Source organism: Oncorhynchus keta, chromosome 8, assembly GCF_023373465.1.
Source record: "Oncorhynchus keta strain PuntledgeMale-10-30-2019 chromosome 8, Oket_V2, whole genome shotgun sequence".
Taxonomy (NCBI): Eukaryota; Metazoa; Chordata; class Actinopteri; order Salmoniformes; family Salmonidae; genus Oncorhynchus; species Oncorhynchus keta.
This window is the reverse complement of record NC_068428.1, coordinates 35,892,363-35,902,090: the sequence shown is the minus strand read 5'-3', so window position 1 is coordinate 35,902,090 and position 9,728 is coordinate 35,892,363. Positions and strand designations below refer to the sequence as shown.

Below are 9,728 nucleotides of genomic sequence, written 5' to 3'. Positions count from 1 at the left end.
TGACCACCGTTTGACAAATAAAAATGATGCCCCTGCTACATACCCCCTAGTTCACATAATTTAAAGGGGAAATCTGTGATTGCAACATTCATTTTTGTACTTTTAAATTCATGATGTATGCCCATTGATTCTTGAAGAATACAACTTAGACTAAACTTGAGCTTAGTTCAACTGTCATACCCCATCAGGCTCCAAATTATAGGCCTAAGCGTGTTTTACTCCTTTTTTGATAAATAATGTAATTGTAAACAAACACTGTATAGCCTCGAAACATGGTTAAAACTGTACTATTGATGGATGATCAGTCCTTGCATCCAGAGCTCTCTGTCTATGACTCGAAGAGTTGTTACATTTCTCCACCTCATCCCCAAATCAGTGGCTAGATATTCTGCTTTGTTATTGTTTGAACTGCAGACTGCCCCTTTAACTGTTTAAATAATGACATCGACTGTTTATGGATGTAATCTTTTATTTTTCGTGTACATTACATGGTTCGAATCCCGCCGTGATTGGGAGTCCCATAGAGCGGTGCACAATTTCCCCGGGTTTGACCGGTGTAGGCCGACATTGTAAATAAGAATCTCTTCTTAAACTGGCTTGCCAAGCCAAAGTAAGACAAATTTTCCCCAACTGCTCAGTATACAGTCTACCCTTTATGGCCACCAGGTGTAGCCCTTCACCTACAGTGTGTCCAAGGTTCAGCATCTCCTACTCCCAGAATGCCTCAGTGGTTTGCCAAGCATTCAACAATGCAGCCTTGATCGTGCACGCAGGGGGATCTATAGCTACTCGTACAGCGCGCGATTGGCATGGACATGCTTACAAAAATAAAACTTAACACCGAACATGCCATTTTGTTATCAACTTGTATAACCCGAAATATGTTTTGAAGCTGATTGAAGTATATATATATTAAAAAAAAAAAAACATTTTGGAGCCTCATACTGGGTGAGTAGCAAGCTAACTAAGCTAACGCTTGTCTGCTAGCAAGCAAATGCCTATTGTGGCTAACGTTAGCTGGCGAATTGCCCCCCCCCCCCCTTTTCTCATTCACATTATATTGTCTTGTTATTGTGCGGAGACGTCTATTCCTTTCTGTAGCTAGTCCGTAATTAACTTATTTCGCCTCGAGTATTGTGCACTGAAAAAACCTTATTGCCAGCTGGTTAGCACTGCTTGTGTGTCGTGTCGTTATTGGTACCCTCTCAAGCGTGTTTGTTGTGATCTCCCTCTGACCGACACACGTCAGAGTTAGTTTGATGGCAAAACAATGTATCAATTTGAAATTACAAAACGGAACTTGATGTTTGTGTTACAAGCAACCAAAAGTATATGTATTGTAGCAAGCATCGGAAATCGTTACCTAGCTAGTAAATGCAACCCAAAAGTAGCTTGTCCATTTGATGTGCATGCTGCATTGTAGTTGGCTATCCGGCACAATAGATACACTCCCATTCAAATGGCTAACGTTACCATTGAAGAGTGAATCATGGTACAGTACAATGAAGGGTGAAACCAACAACATGGATTTAGAACCAATACATTGGTACCTTACTATTTTGTAATATTGTTCTGGGCTGAGTGTCCCAAAAGCTTCGAAGCACTAAGATCATTTCTCGTTCGTCACGATTCCACTGAAACTAAAATATCTTGGCTGCTTTTGGGAAACCCAGTCCTGTTCTGTTACGTTAAGCTTCAGTAGAGGTCCCAGATGAAGCTACCCCCTACTAATTGTGGTAACGGCTAAGACTAACCTCAGGTTGCCTTACCGCTAGTGGCCTATTTGGATTTCATATGATGTTTTAATGTGTATCTTGTGACTGATGGAGTATGGATACTTTATTGAAAACAAGTTAGGATATGCACACTCCTCCATAGTTGCATTGTCAACAGTAATAGGCCTAGCTATCCCTTGATCATGACTCTGTTTCATTAAACATAAGAGTTATTGGAAGAAGGCATCTTTCATACCGAGGAGGTTTATTTAGAACGATCAATCTGAACATTAACGGAGGCAGGTAGTCTAGTGGTAAGAGCATTGGGCCAGTAACAAAAAGGTTTCTGGATCGAGTCCCTGAGCTGACATGGTAAAACATGTTTTTCTGCCCCTGAACAAGGCAGTTAACCTACCAGGGAACAGTGGGTTGTCATTGTAAATAGGAATTTGTTCTTAACTGACTTGCCTAGTTAAATAAAGGTAAAACAAATTAACAGGCGTCGCTTGCACCTGCGGTACAGTTTTGGAAGCATCATTTATAAAAAGTTAAATTGATAGGCAAAGTTAGTGTTCCCACACAGCCATATCTGAATGACCACATTCTAAATGTGTTTTCTGGCATTCTGAGCATCGTGGGTGGACGCCCTAATTAGGTTACGCACCCAATGCATATGGGTCCAGGAAATTTCTCAAATTGTCCGGTAAATGAACATGTTGCCGGTCAAATGTCCAGCTCCACATTTTCATAACAGAAACCCGGTTGCAGTTGATAGAACACGTAGAAGAGGGGGGTGTTGATAGTCACTTTAAAACAATCTTAGGCATGTATATAGTTTTATTGTTTCAATTGTGTTCCACCTTGTCAGCAGCATCAGATTTAGTTCATAGAAGTTTGCCGCGGTGGGGTGTTTATATTTGTCCTTTTTCACACTGCCATTGTGAACGGCAACCATGGAGCAATTGGGGAAAGTGCCTTGCTCAAGGGCACATCAACAGATTTCCACCTAATCTGTTCAGGGTTTTGAACTAGCGACCATACGGATATTGGCTCGAACCGCTAGGCTACCTTCTGCCCAGTAGTGACAGACTGGTGATGTAATTGTTTCCCATGGACCCCAGCAAGAGAATAAATCAACATGTACCACATGGGACAACAGCCTTTAACAGTGGACAAGGTTATTGATCCTCTCATAGGGGCTTGATAGCTGTGTCGCCCAATGATCTTCTCTTGTGGTCACCAAGTAATCAACCTTAGCTGCAAGTTGTGATATTGACACAATCAGCATTCCATTACTGTGCTGTGACATGGGCTCTTGTTTTCACACCGCCTTTCATTTAACATTTTAACCCTTTACACTTGTACAAAATGGCTGATTTGGACACTGATAAGCTCCTAAATTGGAATGTAATAAATGACATGGCTGACTTCGGTCGTCAGTTGAATTTCGTTTCCTCCGGCACATTGGTGCGGCTTGCTTCTTGGTTAAGCGGGTCGGTGTTAAGAAGGACGGTTTGGCGGGGCATGTTTCAAAGGACACCAGAAAGTGGGAAGCAAAAAGTGTGCTTGCTCTACTTCCTCAACAGCACAGCTATGAGAGCTACAAAAAAATCACCTTATAGTTGAAGACTTCTTTGAATCATAATTGTGCATTGAAATGACTTAGGAACTGCACACTCTGGAGAGGTGTGTCCCCGCTTGGAGACACAAGTTAGTCCTCTCACTCAAACCCTTGTCAATTTGTTGTCCTATGTTGCACCTACCCCACATTTCCAGGAATATTCTTACGTCAAATTTTGTAATCAACAAATGCAGCGAAAAGTACAGTAAATGTAAAATGCACATGAAATCAAGTGTAATGTTTGGATTCAGTCGTGTCAGGTGAACTGTTATGTTCTTTACTTTGGTGTAATCATTCCCTTTCAATTGCTATCATGCTTATGCATATGTGCTTCATATTTCTTCTGTAAGAAACATTTTAATTTAGCCCTATTCATATAGGCCAATTCCCACAAGTGTAAAGGGTTCATTCTTTCCTTATGCAGCAATATTGTGTGGGGAATTACTTCAGCCAGCTTAATGACAATAAATGAGCAAATAAATCCAGAGGTGTTGCCTTTTGCAGTGTCTGCTCGACCTTTTCGCTGGCGACGCTGAGTGAGTGCAGAAGTTTGGCTGTGTTTGGCCTTGAGTGTTCGTGTTGCCGGGCGGGCTCTAAAGCCGTACTCGTCAACATCTGTTTTATGTTGTCTCTTTTTATGACAGTGCGAGATGTATTTATATAGGGCCAAGCCACTCACTTCTGCAGTTCAATTTATTGCGTTTCAGAGAACATGAACAGATGTCAACTGTAGGTGGAGAACGTGAATGAATCAGAGGCTGATTTAAATGTTTACATTTTTAATATTTTATTTTATTTTAAATTTTACCTTTATTTAACCAGGCAAGTCAGTTAAGAACAAATTCTTATTTTCAATGACGGCCTGGGAACAGTGGGTTAACTGCCTGTTCAGGGGCAGAACAACAGATTTGTACCTTGTCAGCTGGGGGGTGAACTTGAAGAGTGAGACATTGCACTGTGTAAGAGAATGTTGGTATGAGAGAGATGTCAGAATTCATGTGTCTCTTGGTGGAGATGGTGGATAGCAGAGGTTCATGCATGTTCAATCGTGGCCTGCTTCACTTCCGGGATTACTTAGCTAATCCATTATCTCCCAAACTACATTTTCCCAGAGCCCCGTCTGCCCTATTTTTAAAAATGTTTTCCTTTTTTTTTTGAGGACCCCAATGGCAATCCTACCTCCATACATGGTAAACATACAGTATGTGTTAATAATCTTGGGAATAGTGAGACGCTATCGTCTCAAGTGGCCAATAGCCTCGGGAAATGCATTTGCGCCAAATTCAAATAAAACGCGATAAAACTCAAACTTTCATTAAATCACACATGCAGGGTACTCAATTAAAGCTACACTCGTTGTGAATCCAGCCAACATGTCAGATTTTAAAAATGCCTTTCGGCGAAAGCATGAGAAGCTATTATCTGATAGCATGCACCCCCCTGAACCAGTTGTAAACAAAAGAACTAGCGTAGCAGGCGCTACACAACACACTGAAATAAAATATAAAACATGCATTACCTTTGACGAGCTTCTTTGTTGGCACTCCAATATGTCCCATAAACATCACAATTGGTCCTTTTTTTCCCCGATTAATTCCGTCCATGTATACCCAAAATGTCCATTTATAAAGCAGGGTTGATCCGGAAATAAACAGCTTTCCAAAACACAACGTCACTATAAAACATTTCAAAAGTTGCCTATAAACTTTGCCAAAATATTTCAAACTACTTTTGTAATACAACTTTAGGTATTTTTAAACGTTAATAATCGATCAAATTGTAGACTGGGCAATCTGTATTCAATAGAGCAAGTAAACAAAACATGCACCATTTTCCCTCTTGCGTAACTATCAACAGTGTAACGTTGTTCCAGGTTGTGCCTCTTCTTCGTTGCACCAATGATTAACTCCAACCCAATTCCAAAGACTGGTGACATCCTGTGGAAGTCGTTGGAACTGTAAAATGGTCGCTAACAAATTTACCTTGGCAAAGACATCTGAGGGAACGGTCAGAGGGAAAAAGAAGAAGAATCTGAACAGTTTTACCTTGGGGTTTTGCTGTTATAGTCACAGACATGATTGAACCAGTTTTAGAAATGTCAGTGTTTTCTATCCACACCTACTAATCATATGCATATAATATATTCCTGGCATGATTAGCAGGAAGTTGAAATTGTGCACGCTATTTATCCAAAAGTGGAAATGCTGCCCCCTATCCTTAAGAAGTTTTTAAGATGAAAGCAGTTCCTCCCGGGTGGCGCAGTGGTTAAGGGCACTGTACTGCAGCGCCAGCTGTGCCATCAGAGTCCCTGGGTTCGCGCCCAGTCTCTGTCGTAACCGGCCGCGACCGGGAGGTCCTTGGGGCGACGCACAATTGGCTTAGTGTCGTCCGGGTTAGGGAGGGCTTGGTCGGTAGGGATGTCCTTGTCTCATCGTGCACCAGCGACTCCTGTGGCAGGCCAGGCGCAGTGCGCGCTAACCAAGGTTGCCAGGTGCACGGTGTACCCTCCGACACATTGGTGCGGCTGGCTTCCGGGTTGGATGCGTGCTGTGTTAAGAAGCAGTACGGCTGGTTGGGTTGTATCGGAGGACGCATGACTTTCAACCTTCGTCTCTCCCGAGCCCGTACGGGAGTTGTAGCGATGAGACAAGATAGTAGCTACTACAACAATTGGATACCACGAAATTGGGGAGAAAAAGGGGTAAAAAAAAAAAAAAAAAAAGTTCAAAATAAATAGCTAGCCAACCTAGCATGGGCCAAGGGTACATTTTTGACTGGCAGCCCTGACAGTGTGTTTTCTTAGTGGGGTTCCAGAACAGCAGAACATAATATCCTGTGAAAAGGCACTTAACCTTTCTGGTGCAGGCGTTCTGCTCGCGACCCACCTCGACAACATCCGGTGAAATTGCAGAGCGCGAAATTCAATTGACAGAAATATAAATATTTAGCATTCATTAAAATCGTAACTTCTTGTTAATCCAGCCGCTGTGTCAGATTTCAAATGCGATTATCTGAGGACACATTTCAACCAGGCAGGTGCGCCACGAAAGTCAGAAATAGCGATATAATAAATGCCTTACCTTTGAAGATCTTCTTCTGTTGGCACTCCAATAGGTCCCAGCTACATAACGAATGGTCCTTTTGTTCAATAATGTCCTTTATATCCCCAAAAACTCAGTTTAGCTGGCGGGCTTCATTCAATAATCCATCGGTTTCCCTCCTTAACCTGTTGGTGTTAGGGGGCAGTATTTTCATTTTTGAAAAAAAAAAAAACATTCCTGTTTTAAACGGGATATTTTCTCAGGAAAAGATGCTAGAATATGCATATAATTGACAGCTTTGGATAGAAAACACTCTAACGTTTCCAAAACTGTAAAGATATTGTCTGTGAGTATAACAGAACTGATGTTGCAGGCGAAAGCCTGAGAGAACTCCAATCCGGAAGTGCCCCAGGTTTTGAAAGCGCTGCGTTCCCATGACTCCCTATATGGCTGTGAAAGTACCATCAACAAGCTTACGCTTTCTACGTATTCCCCAAGGTGTCTACAGCATTGTGACGTAGTTTTAGGCATTTCTGTTGGAGAATAGCCGTATGGGGGCACATTGCGTAAGTGGTCACATGGTGGCTCCGAGAGAGATTCTCGCGTAAAGTGCGGAGGTAGCCATTACTCCAATCGGTCCTAGAGAAAAAGGAATTGTCCCGACGGATATATTATCGAAATAGATATTAGAAAAACACCTTGAGGATGGATTCTAAACGTTTGCCATGTTTCTGTCGATATTATGGAGATAATTTGGAAAAAGAAATGGCGTTGTGGTTGCTACCAAACTTAATATAATGCCAAAATGAAACATGTGTTCACAAAAAATATTGTGTGTTTTATTTAACACTGTAAATTAAAGCAATGAGTGGTTTTGGGTGGATTTTCCCTTTAAGACTTGGGTCCCATCTCTATCAGGTAGTAATTCCCCCATGGTAGGGCATTATTGCCCTGGCTGCTCTCCCACAATCCATCAGTGTCTTGAGAATGGGGTGGCTGCAGGATTGGGTAGGCTGGGGTTGGCAGCTGTTGGCAGCACCTGCCTCCATCTGTGATGGGCTAGCAGCCTGGCCTGGGATATAGAGGCCCTGGAAACAGGGCTGCCTTGGCCAGATAACAAGAGGGAGGTTTTTTTGTTGTTAGGGCTGGCTGTGGTGTGGGTGTGTGTGTGTGCAGCTGATTTGTTTTACATAACTTTTTTCATTGGGACGCTTCCAGCCTTGCTCCGATGTGGGCAGCCTTGCCAGGGGATTCATAGGGCATGTGGGTCTCCGTTCAGCTCAGGTATACCCGAGTGGAGTCGATAGCCACTGTACATTTATGTTGACCAAGCTCAAGGTCATTGCACTGACATTGTTTGGCAGGTAGGCTTAATTAATATGTGGTGGCCTTAACATTCAGAGCACCTTTGTGGATGTCAAACCTGATGAGAGGTGTGTGTGTGTGGGCCACTGTACAGTGCTTTCAGAAAGTATTCGGACCCCTTCACGTTTTTCACATTTTGTTATGTTACAGCCTTTTTCTAAAATGTATCATATTTTCCTCATCCGTCTGTCTACACACTAGCCCATAATGAAAAGTGAAAACAGGTTTTTATACATTTTAGCAAATGTATAAAAAAATACCTTATTTACATACGTTTTCAGACCCTTTGCTGTGAGACTCTACATTGAGCTCATTTGCATCCTGTTTCCATTGATCATCCTTGATGTTTCTACAACTTGATTGGAGTCCACATGGTAAATTCAATTGATTGGACATTATTTGGAAAGGCACACACCTGTCTATATTAGGTCCCACCGTTGACAGTGTATGTCAGAGCAAAAAACCAAGCCACGAGGTCGAAGGAATTGTCTGTAGAGCTCAGAGACATGATTGTGTCGAGACATCTGGGGAAGGGTTCCAAAACATTTACTTCTGCAGCATTGAAGGTCCACCAGGAACACAGTGGCCTCCATCTTAAATGGAAGCCATTTGAAACCTCCAAGACTCTCCCTAGAGCAATCCGCCCGGCCAAACTAAGCAATCGGGGGAGAAGGGCCTTCGTCAGGGAGGTGACCAAGAACCCCGATGGTCAATCTGATATGGCTCCAGCGTTCCTCTGTGGAGATAGGAGAACCTTCCAGAAGGACAACCATCTCTGCAGCACTCATGCCTTTATGGTAGAGGGGCCAGACGAAAGCCACCCCTCAGTAAAAGCCACATGACACCCCACTTGGAGTTTGCCAAGAAGGCACCTAAAGGATTATCTGTTCTGATGAAATCAAGATTGAACTCGATTGAACGCCACGTCTGGAGGAAACCAGGCACAACTCATCACCTGGCCAATACCATCCCTACGGTGAAGCATGGTGGTGGCAGAATCCTGCTTTGGGGATGTTTTTCAGCGGCAGGGACAGAGGGACTAGTCAGGATCGAGGGAAAGATGAACGGAGCAAAGTACAGAGAGATCCTTGATGAAAACCTGCTGCAGAGCGCTCAGGACCTCACACTGGGGCGAAGGTTCACCTTCCAACAGGACAACAACCCTAAGCACACAGCCAAGACAACGCAGGAGTGGCTTCAGGACAAGTCTCTGAATGTCCTTGAGTGGACTTGAACCCGATCAAACATCTCTGGAGAGACCTGAAAATGGCTGTGCAGTGACTCTTCCCATCCAACCTGACAGAGCTTGAGAGGATCTTCAAAGAAGAATTGGATAACTTCCCAAATACAGGTGATCCAAGCTTGTTGCGTCAAACCCAAAAGACTCAAGGCTGTAATCGCTGCCAAAGGTGCTTCAACAATGTACTGAGTAAAGGGTTTGAATACTCATGTAAAGGTATTATTTCAGTTTTAAATGTTTAATACATCTGCACACACAACCTTATGGGGTATTGTGTGTTGATTTGAGGAGAAAAACAATTGAATCAATTTCAGAATAAGGCTGTAACGTAACAAAATGTGGAACATGTCAAAGGGTCTGAATACTTTCCGAATGCCCTGTAGCGTGAGCCATGGCGAACTGCAAAAGTGTCGCTACTACTCTCAACAGCATTGCTGCCCTGAATTTAACAAGCACCATCGACAAAGATAAGTGGGAAAAATCTTGTGATCGATTACTTTTTGCACACGGTCAGTGTGAACCGGAGTGACTTGACACAACTTTGTCCAAACTATCTGTACAAACAAAACTACCGTTACAGGACGTCTTACTTAAAGGTTTTCCAGTCTGCCGTGAGGCGTTCATCCATGTATACAGGTACTAGTCTTGCTACATTTTCTGATATTATATGTTTCCAATTTTGTCAGTTTTCGTTGTAAGTTAAATCGTACTGTTAGCTAGAGAACGTTAGCTTGCTGGCTCGCGAG

At 42.9% G+C, this 9,728-nt stretch overlaps 1 protein-coding gene across 1 annotated transcript in view; it reads left to right on the top strand.

Moving 5' to 3' along the window:
- The first annotated feature begins 719 nt into the window (after nucleotides 1-719).
- LOC118387120 (exostosin-like 3) overlaps nucleotides 720-9,728 on the top strand; it is a 53,576-nt gene continuing 44,567 nt past the window's right edge. The window contains exon 1 of the mRNA XM_052524112.1: nucleotides 720-948. The gene's annotated coding sequence lies outside the window, so the exon portion shown is untranslated. The remainder of the gene's footprint in view (nucleotides 949-9,728) is intronic.